This window comes from Mesoplodon densirostris, chromosome 2 (assembly GCF_025265405.1).
Source record: "Mesoplodon densirostris isolate mMesDen1 chromosome 2, mMesDen1 primary haplotype, whole genome shotgun sequence".
NCBI classification, from domain to species: domain Eukaryota; kingdom Metazoa; phylum Chordata; class Mammalia; order Artiodactyla; family Ziphiidae; genus Mesoplodon; species Mesoplodon densirostris.
In genome coordinates, this window is record NC_082662.1 from 82,418,028 (window position 1) to 82,435,028 (window position 17,001).

General features: G+C 36.6%; 1 protein-coding gene across 1 annotated transcript in view; it reads right to left on the reverse strand.

The window, feature by feature from the left end:
* HFM1 (helicase for meiosis 1) overlaps positions 1-17,001 on the reverse strand; it is a 131,958-nt gene that overhangs the window by 28,608 nt on the left and 86,349 nt on the right. The window lies entirely within an intron of this gene.

The window sequence follows — 17,001 nt, forward strand, 5'->3', positions numbered from 1 at the left end:
AATCAGTCCCTGCCCACTATGGGGCCCATCCCAGCTTTTCACAAGGAGCACTGAGTCACCTATAAGCTTCTCTTAACCTCCCTGATATAAATAGAACCAAATATCACTGAACATCAGTTAACTCCTGCTGAATGAGATGAGTGAGGTTGGAGTTTTGAAACTTTTTTTTCTACTTTATACTTAAGCCTGAAGAACCCAGAAAGAAGGAAATCTCATGGCGTTCTGATGGTACCACTGACAGCAGCTAGTATATAGGACACCATGCATATTTAATAAATGTTAGAAATAAGTGCTTTAGGGATATAAACAAATTTGCTATATGAATTCATAGAAAGGAGAGATTGCTTCCAGCTTGACCCCTCTAAGCTAGAATTAATATATCGAAATATATAATCTATTCTTCATTTATTATATTTAAGTAGGCTTTTTCTTGATTTTAACTCTCCGACTAATGTGGGCGAAGGGAGACATTTGAAGTAGTCCTTGAAGGACAGACAGGATCTGGACATGAGAAGGGGACCAGAGGAAGATGTTCCAGATAGAGAGCATAATATCCAAAGGCAGGCAACCACACACACTATAGAAACAAATCAGTTTATTTTTGCTGGAGCACAGATTTTAAATGAATTAGAAATGTTGGAGGTAGTGAAGAGCTTTGAAAACCTTTGTAATCTTTCTTGGTCCTTTACTCTTCATTTTCAGTGTGTTGCTCAATCAACTTTTTCAAGGCATGGCACATCTAAACAATGATAATATATGTATAGCACCCAGGGGTAAATGAATAAGGCTGCTCACCATATGAGGCAACTGGTTAGATGCCTTGAAGGCTGAGCAGATCAATGTACTGGGTACTGAAAAAGTAATAAAATATCCCTGGCAGCTGGTAGCTGACAGCTGAACCATAGTGTTCCCAACTGAACATAAACAATTTCGGCAGAATATAAACAATACTCAGATAAGGCCACTCTATGATCGTAGTAGAAGACAGATAATAAGACTAGTGTGTAATTATTTCTGAAAGTAGAGACAAGGACTCTGAAGAACCACAAAAATAACTAAACATCTCCCTCTTCTGGCTAATATAAATGACTACTATTTTTTTAAATTCTCCCATCTCCAAGATAAGATATACCAAAATATCCAATATCCCACTTGCTGATAGCACCCAATCTAGAATTGACCTCTGCTTCTCCCAAACCCTTCTAAGAATCACCTGGCACAAGCTGAACTCCTATAATAGGCTCCTCGCAATTCCCTGAGATGACCCACAGTTCTGCAGGTGCTGTGCTCTCCTTTGCTGCAGCAAATTAAAAAATACCTAACTTTCCTCAAATACAGGTATGCTCCTAATGATCCTTGTCTGAAAGGTTTCAACGTTATACTTTACAAGGTATGTCACGGCTTACTGGTTGAGAAGTTTTGCCCCAGTTCATGATCTCTGTTTTCCTTGAATCCAGTCCTACCATGCTACAATTTATCTATATGCTGTTGCTTAATTAATCCTCCCAAAATTCAACGCTGATCAGATCATTTGCCCACTTAGAAACGTTAGTTACTTCCTGCTGCCAACTAAATTCCACATTTAAAGTCCTCCACAATGTAATTCTAGCCTCCCTTCTAACACCCATATTAACCCTCCAAAAAAATACATTCACTTGTCATTAGTGTTCAAATAGTCCCAAGCCTTTCTATGATTGTACCTTTGATATTACCTCTTGTCTTAGAAGACCCTTCTTTGTCTAACAGAAGCCTATCCATCAGCTTTCAAGACCAACTCAAATGGCACCTCTATCATGGAGATCTATACTGATCACCTAAATTGGAAGTGATTTCTCTCTCCTTCAAGCCCTTATGGCATTTTCTTTGTCCCTCTCACCTACTGTATGCTGCTTTATATTTAATGTATTTACATGAAAAACACAGTGGTGAAGTACAGGGCACCCTAAACTAGAGTAAGAAAACATGAATTCTAATATGGATTGTTCTCTGTTAAAAACAACAACAACAACAACAGGAATTAAAAATAATACTACCTGTTTTGGACTTCCCTGATGGCGCAGTGGTTAAGAATCCGCCTGCCAAAGAAGGGGACATGGGTTCGAGCCCTGGGCTGGGAAGATCTCACATGCCGCGGAGCAGCTAAGCCCGTGCGCCACAACTACTGAGCCCATGTGCTGCAACTACTGAAGCCTGTGCACCTAGAGCCCGTGCTCCGCAACAAGAGAAGCCACCGCAACGAGAAGCCTGCACACCGCAACAAAGAGTAGCCTCCGCTAGCCCCAACTAGACAAAGCCCGGGCGCAGCAATGAAGACCCAAAGCAGCCAAAAATAAATAAATAAATAAATTTATTTATTTAAAAAAATAATACTACCTGTTTTGTTACCTCACAGAGGTAAAAAGATAAAATGAAATTACGTATGTGATAGCATTTTAAAATTAAGTAATAAACTAATATATTAGTGTATGTATTATCTCTACTATTACATTAATTAAAGATTATACAAGTAAATATAAAATTGTTCTGAGTGCTATGAAGGAGAGGGGCACAAAGCTATATAACAGGGGGAATGGCCCTGGTCAGGAATGTCTTGGAAGACTTTCCTAATGAAGTGATAATTGGACTGAGGACTGAAAAAAAATGGCGTTAACAAGCCAAAGGGGTAGGAGAAAGAAAGGGATAGCATATGAAAAAGCTTTAAAGAAGAGAAAGCATGGCACGTGGAGAAATTAAAAGAAGGTCAATGTGGCTGATGCTCAGAAATGAGAGTGCATGAGATGAGACTACAGTGGTAGAAAGATCAGCCTATATTCCTAGGGAAACAGCTCCACCATGGCAACCTGGTGATTGCATGTCTCCACCTAGGCAAGGCTCAGTTAGTTACAGAATGCCCTCTGATCCTCCCTGGGACATGTCAAGATAGGCAGTCTTGCAAGGAACTGTTAAGGCTATTTCTCATCTGCCTCCTTGCAGGAGGCTGCCTATCCTGCATAAGGCTGCCATGAGGCAGTTTCTCGTCTGTCTCCTGGTTCTAGTAAGGTATAGGACTTTCGACCTTGACCCTTTCAGGTACAGCTGTAGGCTATAAAGTTGCTTAGCTGCAGCCTAGAGTTGACTCCTCAAAAACAAAGCAACCCATTATTCTTGTCATCTGGTCCCTCCAGTTCAGTGTCATCCTCTGGGATTATAGATGCATGCAGCTGATACCATGCTGATCATGTTTTGCTGTCTGTGTAAGTAATAAACTGTCTAAATATATTTGAGTCTCTTGTGTCCTTACCAGTCAATCCTATGGAGGTGAGGCAAGACTACATAGCAGCTGGCACCCCACTGCTACTTAGGAACTGATTGACTAAGTGTTAGTATGGAAACTTGTAGTGGATGTTAACGATGTGGATCTTTTATTCTAGGAGCTATGGGGAGCCACTGAAGTGTTTTAACCAAAGAAGGGACAAAACTGAATTTGCATTTTGAAAAAAGCAATCTATGGAGTGTAGTATGGAGAACAGATTTGAGAGAGGACAGAGTAGATGCAAGAAAACTAGTTAAGAGGCTACTGTAGGAGAATGGATTTGAGAGAGGACGGAGCAGATAAACGAAAATTACAGTAACAGTCTAGAGTGGTAGTATTAGTAGATTCAAAGAGAATGGACTAATTTGAGAGATACATAGAAGGTAAAAATATTTTTAATGCAGAATCAAGTGGAGTGCTTTTCTTTCTTGAGCAACATATTATTTTCCCTGAAGTTTTACTGCCTTCCTTTTAGTCTAGCAATATCTACCTAAAGCTTCTTTAGTTCATTCAATATTTCAAAGATAAAGGCAACTACATGAAAGCACCTCACCCATTTACTCCCCCAATATATATCTCCTTTCTTGAGCCCTCCATCTTTCTCCCAATGCCATCTAGGCCTGTGCTATAGTTGTCATCCTGGAACTTCCTTTCATTAAGCTTCTCAGCTGAATCCACTATTGCTGGATTCTTTGACTTTTTCTTTATTGGTTAACTGCTTTGTTTGATTGTGCTCATCCTAGAACAACTGCCTGAGAAAGGATGTATGAGAGTTAAACTTTCTGAATCCTTGAATGTATTAAGATGTCTTTATTTTACTTTCACACTTAATTAATAGTTTTCCTGGGTATAGAACACGGGGTTGGAAATAATTTTCCCCCTGGATTTTTAAGTCCACTGTCTTCTACCATCCAGTGTTGCTGATAAAAACATTAAAACTACTTCAATTTTTGTTCCTTGGAAGCATTTATGATTTTCTCTCTATCCATGATGTTCTGAAACGTTGCTTCCTTTGTAGATCTTCTTTCATTCTCCTAACCAGCACTAAGTAAGCCTTTTTGATGCACAGATATATGTCTCACTTTATGTCTAGTGAATCTTCTCAAATTATTTATTCTGATTTGTTTGTTCTGTCTTTCTGGAACTTTTATTAGTCGGGTATCAGACTCCAGATTGCCCTCTTGTCTCATGTTTTCTGTCTCCTTGTCTTTTTGCTTTCATTCAGATTATACTGATTTTATTTTCTGGCCCGCCAGCTAAGCTATTTTTTTTTTTTCAAATCATAATTTTTACTTCCCTGTGCTCGCTCCTCTTCTTTAATCGTTCCTTTTTTCACAGCATGCTATTCTGTTTTATGGTTTCAATTTAGCCTTTAATTTCTCTGATGTTGCTGATTAGTTTATATTACATTTTATTATATCTCTAAATTATCCTGTTGTTCTTTCATCCACTTTCTGTTTACCTATTTTGGGCTTTCTTTCACATGTTCCAAATTTTCCTCAAATGTCTCTTCATCCTTGGTTGTCTGCCTATACAGAAGTCCTATTATATCTCCACAGATGAGAAAATTAATTCATAAAGAGGTTAAGTAACATGTTCAAAACTATGAAATAATAAGTAGCAAATCTGAGATTCTAATTCAGGTGGTCTAATTCCAGAGCCTGATCTCTCAACCACCCTGCTTTACTAGTTATACTAGCTGCCTTAGTTCTCCCCATATAATGCATTTAATTTACTTAGGGAAGGAATCTACTGTTTGTGGGTTGGGAAGAATAGGAGGAAATGCCTTGAAGGTTGTTGTTTTGAAGTAAGTGATAAGGAGTCACTTTGTCCCTTATCCAACAATTTCTAAATAGATGAACTTCTAAACATTACCACAAGATGGTGCACAATGAATATACACATTTGTTCCCAGTGGTGGAAACTAACTAGGATCTGGAAATCTAATTATAGAGATTCTGGGGACACCCCAAAATTTCAAGGCAGTGTTGGCAAGTCTTGCTAGGAATGAGAACTATATACAAGTTTGTTTACAGAATACTAGCATACGGCTATTACTACCTAAGTGACAAAAACTTCTACTATATTTCTGTTAGAAATGACACTTAGAAAATATGTGCTCCTCCACCCCAACTCCACTCCCTAAGTCTGAGAACTGTCTTAATTTGTCTTATTAACAAACACAAGCTTACAGAGATTGTCAATTGGAAAAATAAGGTTCTGAGAGAAAACTGACCTAAGCTGTACACTTAGGTATAAAATTAACAGATCCCATACTCCATCACTATCATAATCTGAAATGCATATATTTTCTTAGTTCTGTCACATAATATATTAATTTACATGTTTTTAAAGTTCCAGTTTCCAAGTATTTAAAGCAAAATAAATCATTAATGTGAACTAGAAATGTATTTGAAGTAAATACTTAAAATTACTTTAACAGGGTCGATAATGACCAGTGGGGTAAGGGTCAGTTGCTTAAAAAAAAAAAAAATCCAGAAAAAACAAATTAAAAATAGGAGGCATCCCTGACACAGCTTCACATCCTAACTATAAATTCAAATAATGTGGCCTGTGCATAAGCTACTGGAATTAATATTTTTAAAAGAATATTACTTTTTATTTTGCAGTTCCTGATATATGCTAATCATATTTATGCACTTTATAATTTTACTTTTTAAATGAGAAAGCAAATCTCCTTTCAATTATTTTGTCAAATATTACACTATCATTTTGTTATTTATCAAGAAAAGGATAGCACTAATGAATTGGAGTCCTTGATTTTGCAATTTAATGCATGTATACACTAAAGAGTACAAAGAAAAGCAGACTGCCTTTTGACTAGTATTTAAATGTGCACACTTCCAAAGCACTAGGGCACTGGTTTCATCCTTGCATTCTTCAAGTACATTAAATTTTCACAGTCAAAATGGCATAGCAAATGAACTTATTAATGTCAAATCAATTTTCTTCAAAGTAAACAAAGCCCATACTTCTTATTGAGAATGCATTTAAAAGGATAAGAAGTTTAAATGCTAAAAATAAAAGTTAAAAAAAAAAACCTTTACAACTAAAAAGGTGTATTTTTCACATGGCCTAAGCTTAAAAATAGCAAAAATATTTTTCCTAAAATTTTACAAAAATTTTATCTCTTGGACTATAACTGTGAGAAACAACTAAAAAAAATTTTTTTGAAAGAGTTGTAGGAAGCATAAAAAATTTCTAATTATATTTGTACTCTAAGGTGCATACTTCTGTTTTTAAATATGGTCCTACAATTTGACAATATAAAATATTAAAATATTTGTTGAACCTACAAGTACATTTGGAAACAATCATTTAGCAACTATATTCTCTGAATTAAATATCAGTTTTTATCATTTAATAAAATGGGTTATGCTGAAAATGTGGGGGACTTTTGCTCTCATAAAAGTCTCATGCTAGTAGGAAGTATAGTAAACATCCTAATTTTCACTACAGTTGCAAGCAACAGAAACAATTCAAGCTATTTAAAAAAAAACCCATGTGGTGGGTGGTGGAAATGTATTACATGAACATAGCTATCTCACAGAATCCAAAAGCAGCAATGCAGCTAGGCATCACGAGGGACTGAAACCAAGAAATGGAAAGTCATCAGAACTTCAGCTCTGGCCTTTTCACCTTTGCTTCTTTCTATACCTCTGCTTTAGTCTTCTCTTACATGGTCCAGCTATCTTTGATTATTTCTGTACACAGTAAAGGATGGCCACCGACAGCTCTGATTTTATATTCTCTTAGTGCAGTCCTAATTCTAAATTGTCTTTCTTAAACTGAGGTATTTCTTTTCTTCTAGGAATTTGGACTTTGAACTGAATGAAAGAAGGTCACCCTGGTTCCTGACAATTTTGCTGTCAGAAAAATAGTGGCCAGAATGGGGGTCCGAGGAGAATGCAGTACAAACAAGACAAACAACCTACTTTTGTGATGTGGTAGTCAGTTCTAAGAAAAAGGGAGTCATTGAAAGATAGGCAGAAACCTTCTTCCTTTTTTATATCTAAACATATACACCATGAGATTTCTAGTTTTCCTGTAGTGTGGTCTTTCATATCTTCTGCTACTGTATTACTAGATATTTGAGATTTCTAATGCTATTGTAAATGGTATTTTCAGAAGTATGATTTCTATCATTTTTTTTGCTGGTATGTAGTAATACAACTGATGTTTAAATTTTTTAATTGAAATAGAATTCATACCACAAAGACCTTTTTAAAGTACATGATTCAGTGGGTTTTTAGTATATTTCCAAGGTCGTACAACCATCATACCTATCTAATTCCAGAACACTGTCATCACCACAGAAAGAAATCATGAACCCACTAGTAGTCACTCCTCATTTCTTCCTACCCCTTGCCCCTGGAATCACTAATCTACTTCCTGTCATTATGTATATGCCTATCCTAGACATTCACATAAATGGAATCATACAATATCTGATCTTTTGTGACTGACTTCTCTCATTAGCATAATGTTTTCAAGGTTCATCCATGTTGTAGCATGTATCAGTAGTTTATTCCTCTTTATGGCTGAATAATATTCCATTGAATGAATATACCACATTTTACTTATCTATTAGTTGATGGATATTTGGGTTGTTTCTACTTTTTGGCTGTTATGAATAATGCTGCTATAAACATTCATGTACAAGTTTTTGTATGAATATTTTTCAATTTGTTTGGATATATACCTAGAGGAGGAATTCCTGGGTAATTCTATGTTTAACTTCTTGAGGAACTGACAAAATGTTTTCCAAAGCAGCTGCACAATTTCATATCCCCACTACCAAAGCATGAGGGTTTCAATTTCTCTGCATCTTTGCCAACACTTGTTACTGTCCATCTTTTTTATTAAAGCCATCCTACTGGGTGATACCACACTGTGGTTTTGATTTGAATTTCTGTATTGATTAATGATGTTGGACATCTTTTCATGTTGCATATTGGCCATTTGTAGCTCTTCTTTGAAAAATGTCTACTTAAATTCTTTGACCAGTTTTAATTGGGTTATTTGTGTTTTTATTGTTGAGTTGTAAGATTTCTTTATATATACTAGATTCTAGTCCTTTATCAGATATATGATTTGCAAATATTTTCTCATCTTGTGGGTTGTCTTTCACTTTCTTCATAGTGTCAGTTGAAGCACAAAAATTTTTAACCTTGATAAAGTCCAATTCATCTGTTTTTCTTTCTTTGGTTGCTTGAGCTTCAGATGTCATATCTAATAAACTACTGCCTAATCCAATGTCAAGAAAATATACACCCATGTGTTCTTCTAAGAGTTTTACAGTTTTAATTCTTATCTTTAGGCCATTGATCCATTTTGAGAAAATTTTTATATATAGTATGAAGTAGAGGTTCAAACTAATTCAACTGGCTATCCAGATGCCCAGACCTATTTGCTGAAATACTATCCTTTCCCCACTGAATTGTTTTGGCATCTTTGTTCAAAATCAATTGGCCATAGATGTATGGATTTATTTCTGTATTTTCAATTATATTCTATTGATCTATATGTCTATTATTATGCCAGCACTACACTGCCTTGATTACTGTAGTTTTATAGTAAGTTTTGAAATCAGGAATTGTGAGTCTCCATGTTTGTTCTTTTTTTAAAAGATTGATTTGGCGATTTTGAGTCCCTTACATTTGCATATGAATTTTAGAATCAGCTTGTGAATTTCTGCCAAAAAAAAAAAAAGCTGGAATTTTGACAGGGACTGTATTGAATCTATGAATTAATTTGGGAAATGTTGCCACCTTAATGATATTCAGACTTCCAATCCATGAACATGGCATATCTTTCCATTTATTTAGGTCTTTTTAATTTCTTACAATGGTGTTTTGAAGTTTGCAGTGTTCATATTTTGCACTTATTTTGTTAAATTTATTATTTTATTCTTTTTTGATGTTATTGTACAATTTTTAATATTGACTCTTTATCCAGTGATGTTTCTAAATTTATATATTAATTCTAATAGTGTGTCCAGTCTTTTATATTTTCTAGGTACATAATCATGTTGCTTTCAAGTAATGACAGTTTATTTCTTTCTTCCTAATCCTTATCCCTTATATTTCTTTTTCTATATAATTGTACTGACTAGGACTTCTAGCACAATGTCGAAAAGAAGTACTGAATAGTAAGAGAGAACATTCATCATTCTCCGTTTAAATAGGAAAGTTTAAAAATATTTCACTATTGTGTATGACATTTGCTATATATTTTTAATGAAAAACTAACACTGAATTTTTGTCAAAGTTTTTTTGACATCAAGAGGATCACATGTTTTTCTCCTTTTTTTTCTTTGCCCTGTTAATGTAAGGATTATATTGATCCATTTTTAAATGCTAAGGCTCTCTTGCATGTATGGAATAAGCCATACTTAATTGTGCTGTATTATGCTTTTTAAATATGTGGCTGGATTCCACTCGCCAATATTTTGTTAAGAACATTTGGATTTATATTTGTGAATAGACTGATGAATAATTTCTCTTTCTTTTAATGTCCTTGTCAGGACTTGAAGTCAAAGTCATGCTGGCCTTCAAAAAAATTAAAACATTAGAAAATATTCTTTCTTTTTTACTGGAAAAATTTGGGTAAGTTTGATGTTATTTCTTCCTAAATATTTGGGAAATTTTACCAATGAAGTTATCCAAGCCTCAGCGTTTCTTTATGGAAAGATTTTTTTTTAATTGCTTCAAATTCATTATTAGTGTTAAGACTACTCAGATTTTCTATTTCTTCTGTCAGTTTTGGTAAGATTTCTCCTCAAGGTTTTTGTTCCTTTTTACCCAAATTATGTCAAATTTATTGGTATAAAGTTATTCATAATATCTTGTTGGGGTCTTTTTTATGCCTGTAGGATCTGTAATGATATCACCTTTTTCATTCTTGATATATTTTTTAATTAATTTATTTTATTTAGTTTTGGCTGCATTGTGTCTTCATTGCTGCATGCAGGCCCCCTCCAGCTGTGGCAAGCGGGGGCCACTCCTCACGGCAGTGCGCAGGCCTCTCACTGCGGTGGCCTCTCCCCTTGCAGAGCACGGGCTCCAGGCACGCAGGCTTCAGTAGTTGTGGCATGCGGCTCAGCAGTTGTGGCTCACAGGCTCTAGAGCACAGGCTCAGCAGTTGTGGCACATGGGCCCAGTTGCTCTGCGGCATAGGGGATCCTCCCGGACCACAGCCTGAACCTATGTTCCCTGATTGGCAGGCGGATTCTTAACCACTGTGCCACCAGGGAAGTCTGATATTGTTAATTCATATTTTATCTCTTCTTTATCAGTCTTGGTAGGGACTTCTTAAATTTATTCATCTTTCAAAGAACCAAATCCAATAAATTTGGCTGATAAATTTAGCAGTAATAATTAATTCCTTCAGTTATTTTTTTCTCAAAATGTCTTGATTTCACTTTCATTTTTGAAGGATATTTTTCACTGCACATAGAAATCTAGGCTGGCAACATTCTGAAGCTATTATTCCATTATCTTCTGGTTTCCATCATCACTGCTGAGAAGTTAGCTGTCAGTTTCACTGTTACCCTTTGAGGGTAGTGTGTAGTTTTTCTGTGTTTGCTTTTTAAGATTTTCAGCAGTTCTGCTATACTGTGCCCCAGTGTGGTTTTCTATGTATTTGTCTCTGCTTGGGTTTGCTGAAATTCTGAACTCTGTGAGTTGATGTCTTTCATTATTTTGTAATGTTCTCAGCCATTGTCTCTTTAAATATTGCATTTGTCCCATTCTATCTCTACCATGCTTCTCAGACTTTATGCATATGTTAGCACTTTGAGTATTATGCTCTTTTCTGTTCTTTCTGTTCTCTTATCTCTGGGCTTCCATTTAGATATTTTCTATTGATATGTCTAACAGTTCACAAATCTTGTGTTTGGCCATATCCAATCTATTATTAAACCTACCCAAAGAGTTCTTCACTTCAGATATTTTATTTTTCAGTTCTAGGAAGTTCACTTAAATCTCTGTATGGATTCCAATTTTCTGGTTAAAATTTCCAACATTTCATTCATTTTGTCTTTTTTCCCCTCTATTTTCTTGAAAATATTAATCATAGTTGTTTTACAATCTTTAAATGCCAACTCCACCATTTGAATCATCCACAGAGTTGCTTCATTTTCCTATATAGTTATAATTATGAGTCATATGGTCCTTCCTCTTTGCAGGTCTCATAATTTTTTATTGTATGGCAGACATTATATCTACAGATTCCAAATTATGTTATATACCACCAGAGAGGGTTGCTTTTTTTCTCTGTCAGGCAAACATGGTGAGTAGCTGATCATATAAAACCCTTTTTAAGGCATGGCTTACCCAGCCTTTTAATTAAGAGCCTAAGGATCCTTGACTCCTCAGCCCTGGAATGGCTCTCCCTCTCTGGAATTTTAGTCACTTTAGTTTGCTTTCATAGATGTCTTAAAAATTGTAATTTTTATAACTTCTGTAGGCTTTTATAATTGCTGCTATCAGAGCATTGGCCTGCCCCAAATTACTGCATCCTACCCAGAAGTGGAAGCTCCTCTGAATTCTTTAAAGAGGAGGATGAGTGCTCCTCAGTTCACAGAGTAGTTCTGTATGTCCTCTTTTGCCATCATTCACTGCAATTACTGTTTATGTCCTCTTTTGTCATCATTCACTGCAATTACTGTTTATTATAACTACCTATACTATTCAGAGAACATGACTGTTTAGATTACTTTGGTAGGTAGCTGCTGCTCTAACATTCCCCAGTACCTGTTAATTGCTCCCTTTACTGGGTCTTTCACAAAGCAATGAAAATAGAACCAAGTGAATAAGGAAGAGCTGTATGGTAGACTGCTTATGCCTCAAGTATTAACAACATTTAGTGTTTGTTTTGTAGATTTGGCTATGGAACAATGCAAATGTTTTACATTACTATCAATCAGAATTAATTCTTAAAAACTATTCTAACAACAGAAAATAAAATAAAAAATAAAATAAATAAAAATAGTACATTTGTAGCCAGTTGGTGGGATACCCACACAAAGAAGATATATTCCAAGCGATGTTAAAACACAGTAATTTGAGGGCTTCCCTGGTGGCACAGTGGTTGAGAGTCCGCCTGCCGATGCAGGGGACATGGCAATGGGTTCGTGCCCTGGTCCGGCAAGATCCCACAGGCCAGGGAGCGGCTAGGCCCGTGAGCCATGGCCGCTGAGCCTGCGTGTCTGGAGCCTGTGCTCTGCAACAGGAGAGGCCACAGCAGTGAGAGGCCCACGTACCGCAAAAAAAAAAAAAAAAAAAAAAAAAAACACAGTAATTTGGTTACACATGCCTAGTGAGATATAGTCTAAGGATAAAAATATTTACCATAAAAACCTTAAAGTATTTTTAATAATGACATTAAGAGTGCACTTTGGGGAATGCCCTGGCAGCCCAGTGGTTAGGATTCTGTGCTTCCACAGCAGGGGGCATGGGTTCGATTCCTGGTCAGAGAACTAAGATCCCACAAGCTGTACAGTGTGACCAAAAAAAAAAAAAAAGTGCACTTTGGTGTTGTTATCCTGAGATTTTGTTGTGTGTATAATGTAGAATAAAGAAAATTAGTGGGGAGACCTTCAAGATGGCAGAGGAGTAAGACATGGAGATCACCTTCCTCCCCACAAATACATCAGAAATACAACTACATGTGGAAAAACTCTTACAGAAAACCTATTGAACACTGGCAGAATCTCCGACGCCCAAAGGGCAAGAAACTCCCCATGTACCTGGCCGTGTGGTGGACAGGGTCTTGGTGCTCCAGCTGGGTGTCAGGCCTGTGCCTCTGAGGAGGGAGAGCCAAGTTCAGGACTTTGATCCACCAGAGACTTCCCGGCTCCATGTAACATCAAATGGCGAAAGCTCTCCATCTCAATGCTAAGACATAGCTCCAGTCAACAATCAGAAATCTACAGTGCTGGACACCCTATGCCAAACAACTAGCAAGACAGGAACACAACCCTATCAATTAGCAGAGAGGCTGCCTAAAATAATAATAAGCTCACAAACACCCTAAAACACACCACTGGACGTGGTCCTGCCCACCAGAAAGACAAGATCCAGCCTCAGCCACCAGAACACAGGCACTAGTCCCCCTCACCAGGAAGCCAGCACAACCCACTGAAACAACCTAAGCCACTGGGGGCAGACACCAAAAACAATGGGAACTACGAACCTGCAGCCTGCAAAAAGGAGACCACAAACACAGTAAGTTAAGCAAAATGAGAAGACAGAGAAACACACAGCAGATGAAGGAGCAAGGTAAAAATGCACCAGACCAAACAAGTGAAGAGGAAATAGGCAGTCTACCTGAAAAAGAATTCACAGTAATGATAGTAAAGATGATCCAAAATCTTGGAAATAGAATGGAGAAAATAACAAAGATCTAGAAGAACTAAAGAGCAAACAAACAATGATGAACAGCACAATAAATGAAATAAAAAATTCTCTAGAAGGAATCTATAGCAGAATAATGGAGGCAGAAGAACGGATAAGTGACATGGAAGATAAAATAGTGGAAATCACTACTGCAGAGCAAAATAAAGGAAAAAGAATGAAAAGAATTGAGGACAGTCTCAGAGACCACTGGGACAACATTAAACGCACCAACATTTGAATTATATGGTCCCAGAAGAAGAAGAGAAAAGGAAAGGGACCAAGAAAATATCTGAAGAGGTTATAGTTGAAAAATTCCCTAATATGGGAAAGGAAATAGTCAACCAAGTCCAGACAGTGCAGAGAGTCCCATACAGGATAAATCCAAGGAGAAACACACCAAGACACATATTAATCAAACTATTAAAAATTAAATACAAAGAACAAATATTAAAAGCAGCAAGGGAAAAACAACAAATAACATACAAGGGAATACCCATACGCTTAAGAGCTAAACTTTCAGCAGAAACTCTGCAAGCCAGAAGGGAGTAACAAGACATATTTAAAGTGATGAAAGGGAAAAACCTACAACCAAGATTACTCTACCCAGCAAAGAACTCATTCAGATTCGACGGAGAAATTAAAACCTTTACAGACAAGCAAAAGCTGAGAGAGTTCAGCACCACCAAACCAGCTTTACAAAAAATGCTAAAGGAACTTCTCTAGGCAGGAAACACAAGAGAAGGAAAAGACCTACAATAAGAAACAAACCCAAAACAAATGGTAACAGAAACATACATATCGATAATTACCTTAAATGTAAATGGATTAAATGCTCCAACCAAAAGATACAGACTAGCTGAATAGATACAAAAACAAGACCCATATATATGCGGTCTACAAGAGACCCACTTCAGACCTAGAGATACATACAGACTGAAAGTAAGGGGATGGAAAAAGGTATTCCATGTAAATGGAAATCAAAAGAGAGCTGTAGTAGCAATTCTCATATCAGACAAAATAGACTTTAAAATAAAGACTATTACAAGAGACAAAGAAGGACACTACATAATGATCAAGGGATCAATCCAAGAAGAAGATATACCAGTTGTAAATATTTATGCACCCAATATTGAAGCACCTCAATACATAAGGAAAATGTTAACAGCCATAAAAGGGGAAATCAACAGTAACACAATCATACTAGGAGACTTTAACACTCCATTTTCACCAATGGACAGGTCATCCAAAATGAAAATAAACAAGGAAACACAAGCTTTACATGATACGTTAAACAGGATGAACTAAATTGATATTTATAGGACATTCCATCCAAAAACAACAGAATACACGTTCTTCTCAAATGCTCATGGAACATTCTCCAGGATAGATCATATCTTGGGTCACAAATCAAGCCTTGGTAAAGTTAAGAAAATTGAAATCGTACCAAGTATCTTTTCCGACCACAATGCTATGAGACTAGATATCAATTACAGGAAAAAATCGATAAAAAATAGAAACACATGGAGGCTAAACAATACGCTACTTAATAACCAAGAGACCACTGAGGAAATCAAAAAATACCTACAAACAAATGACAATGAAAACACGACAACCCAAAACCTATGGGATGCAGCAAAAGCCATTCTAAGAGGGAAGGTTATAGCAATACAATCCTACCTCAGGAAACAAGAAATAACTCAAATAAACAACCTAATCTTACACGTAAAGCAATTAGAGGAAGAAGAACAAAAAAAAAAAATCCCTAAGTGGGCAGGAGGAAAGAAATCATAAAGACCAGATCAGAAATAAATGAAAAAGAAATGAAGGAAACAATAGCAAAGATCAATAAAACTAAAAGCTGGTTCTTTGAGAAGATAAACAAAATTGATAAACCATTAGCCAGATTCATCAAGGAAAAAAAAGGGAGAAGACTCAAATCAATAGAACCAGAAATGAATAAGGAGAAGTAACAACTGACACTGCAGAAATACAAAGGGTCAAGGGAGATTACTACAAGCAACTATATGACAATAAAATGGACAAACTGTAAAACATGGACAAATTCTTAGAAAAGCACAACCTTCCGAGACTGACCCAGGAAGAAATAGAAAATATAAACAGATGAATCACAAGCACTGAAATTGGGACTGTGATTAAAAATATTCCAACAGGGCTTCCCTGGTGGTGCAGTGGTTGAGAGTCTGCCTGCCGATGCAGAGGACACGGGTTCGTGCCCCGGTCTGGGAAGATCCCATATGCCATGGAGCGGCTGGGCCCGTAAGCCATGGCCACTAAGCCTGTGCGTCCGGAGCCTGTGCTCCGTAACGGGAGAGGCCACAACAGTGAGAGGCCAGCATACCGCAAAAAAAAAAAAAAAAAAAAAAAAAAAAAAATTCCAACAAACCAAAGCTCAGGACCAGATGGCTTCACAGGAGAATTCTATCAAACATTTAGAGAAGAGTTATCACCTATCCTTCTCAAACTCTTCCAAAATATAGGAGAGGGAGGAACACTCTCAAACTCATTCTACAAGGCCACCATTACCCTGATACCAAAACCAGACAAAGATGTCACAAAGAAAGAAAACTGCAGGCCAATATCACTGATGAACATAGATGCAAAAATCCTCAACAAAATACTAGCAAACAGAATCCAACGGCACATTAAAAGGATCATACACCATGATCAAGTGGGTTTATCCCAGGAATGCAAGGATTCTTTAATATATGCAAATCAATCAATGGGATAAACCATATTCATAAATTGAAGGAGAAAACCATATGATCACCTCAATAGATGCAGAAAAAGCTTTTGACAAAATTCAACACCCATTTATGATAAAACCCTCGAGAAAGTAGGCATAGAGGGAACTCACCTACACATAATGAAGGCCATATACGACAAACCCACAGCCAACATTGTTCTCAATGGTGAAAAACTGAAACCATTTCCTCTAAGATCAGGAACAAGACAAGGTTGTCCACTCTCACCACTATTATTCAACATAGACTTGGAAGTTTTAGCGACAGCAATCAGAGAAGAAAAAGAAATAAAAGGAATCCAAATTGGAAAAGAATAAGTAAAGCTGTCACTGTTTGCAGATGACATGATACTATACATAGAGAATCCTAAAGATGCTACCGAAAAACTACTAGAGCTAATCAATGAATTTGGTAAAGTAGCAGGATACAAAATTAATGTACAGAAATCTCTGGCATTCCTGTACACTAATGATGAAAAATCTGAAAGAGAAATTAAGGAAACGCTCTCATTTACCATTGAAACAAA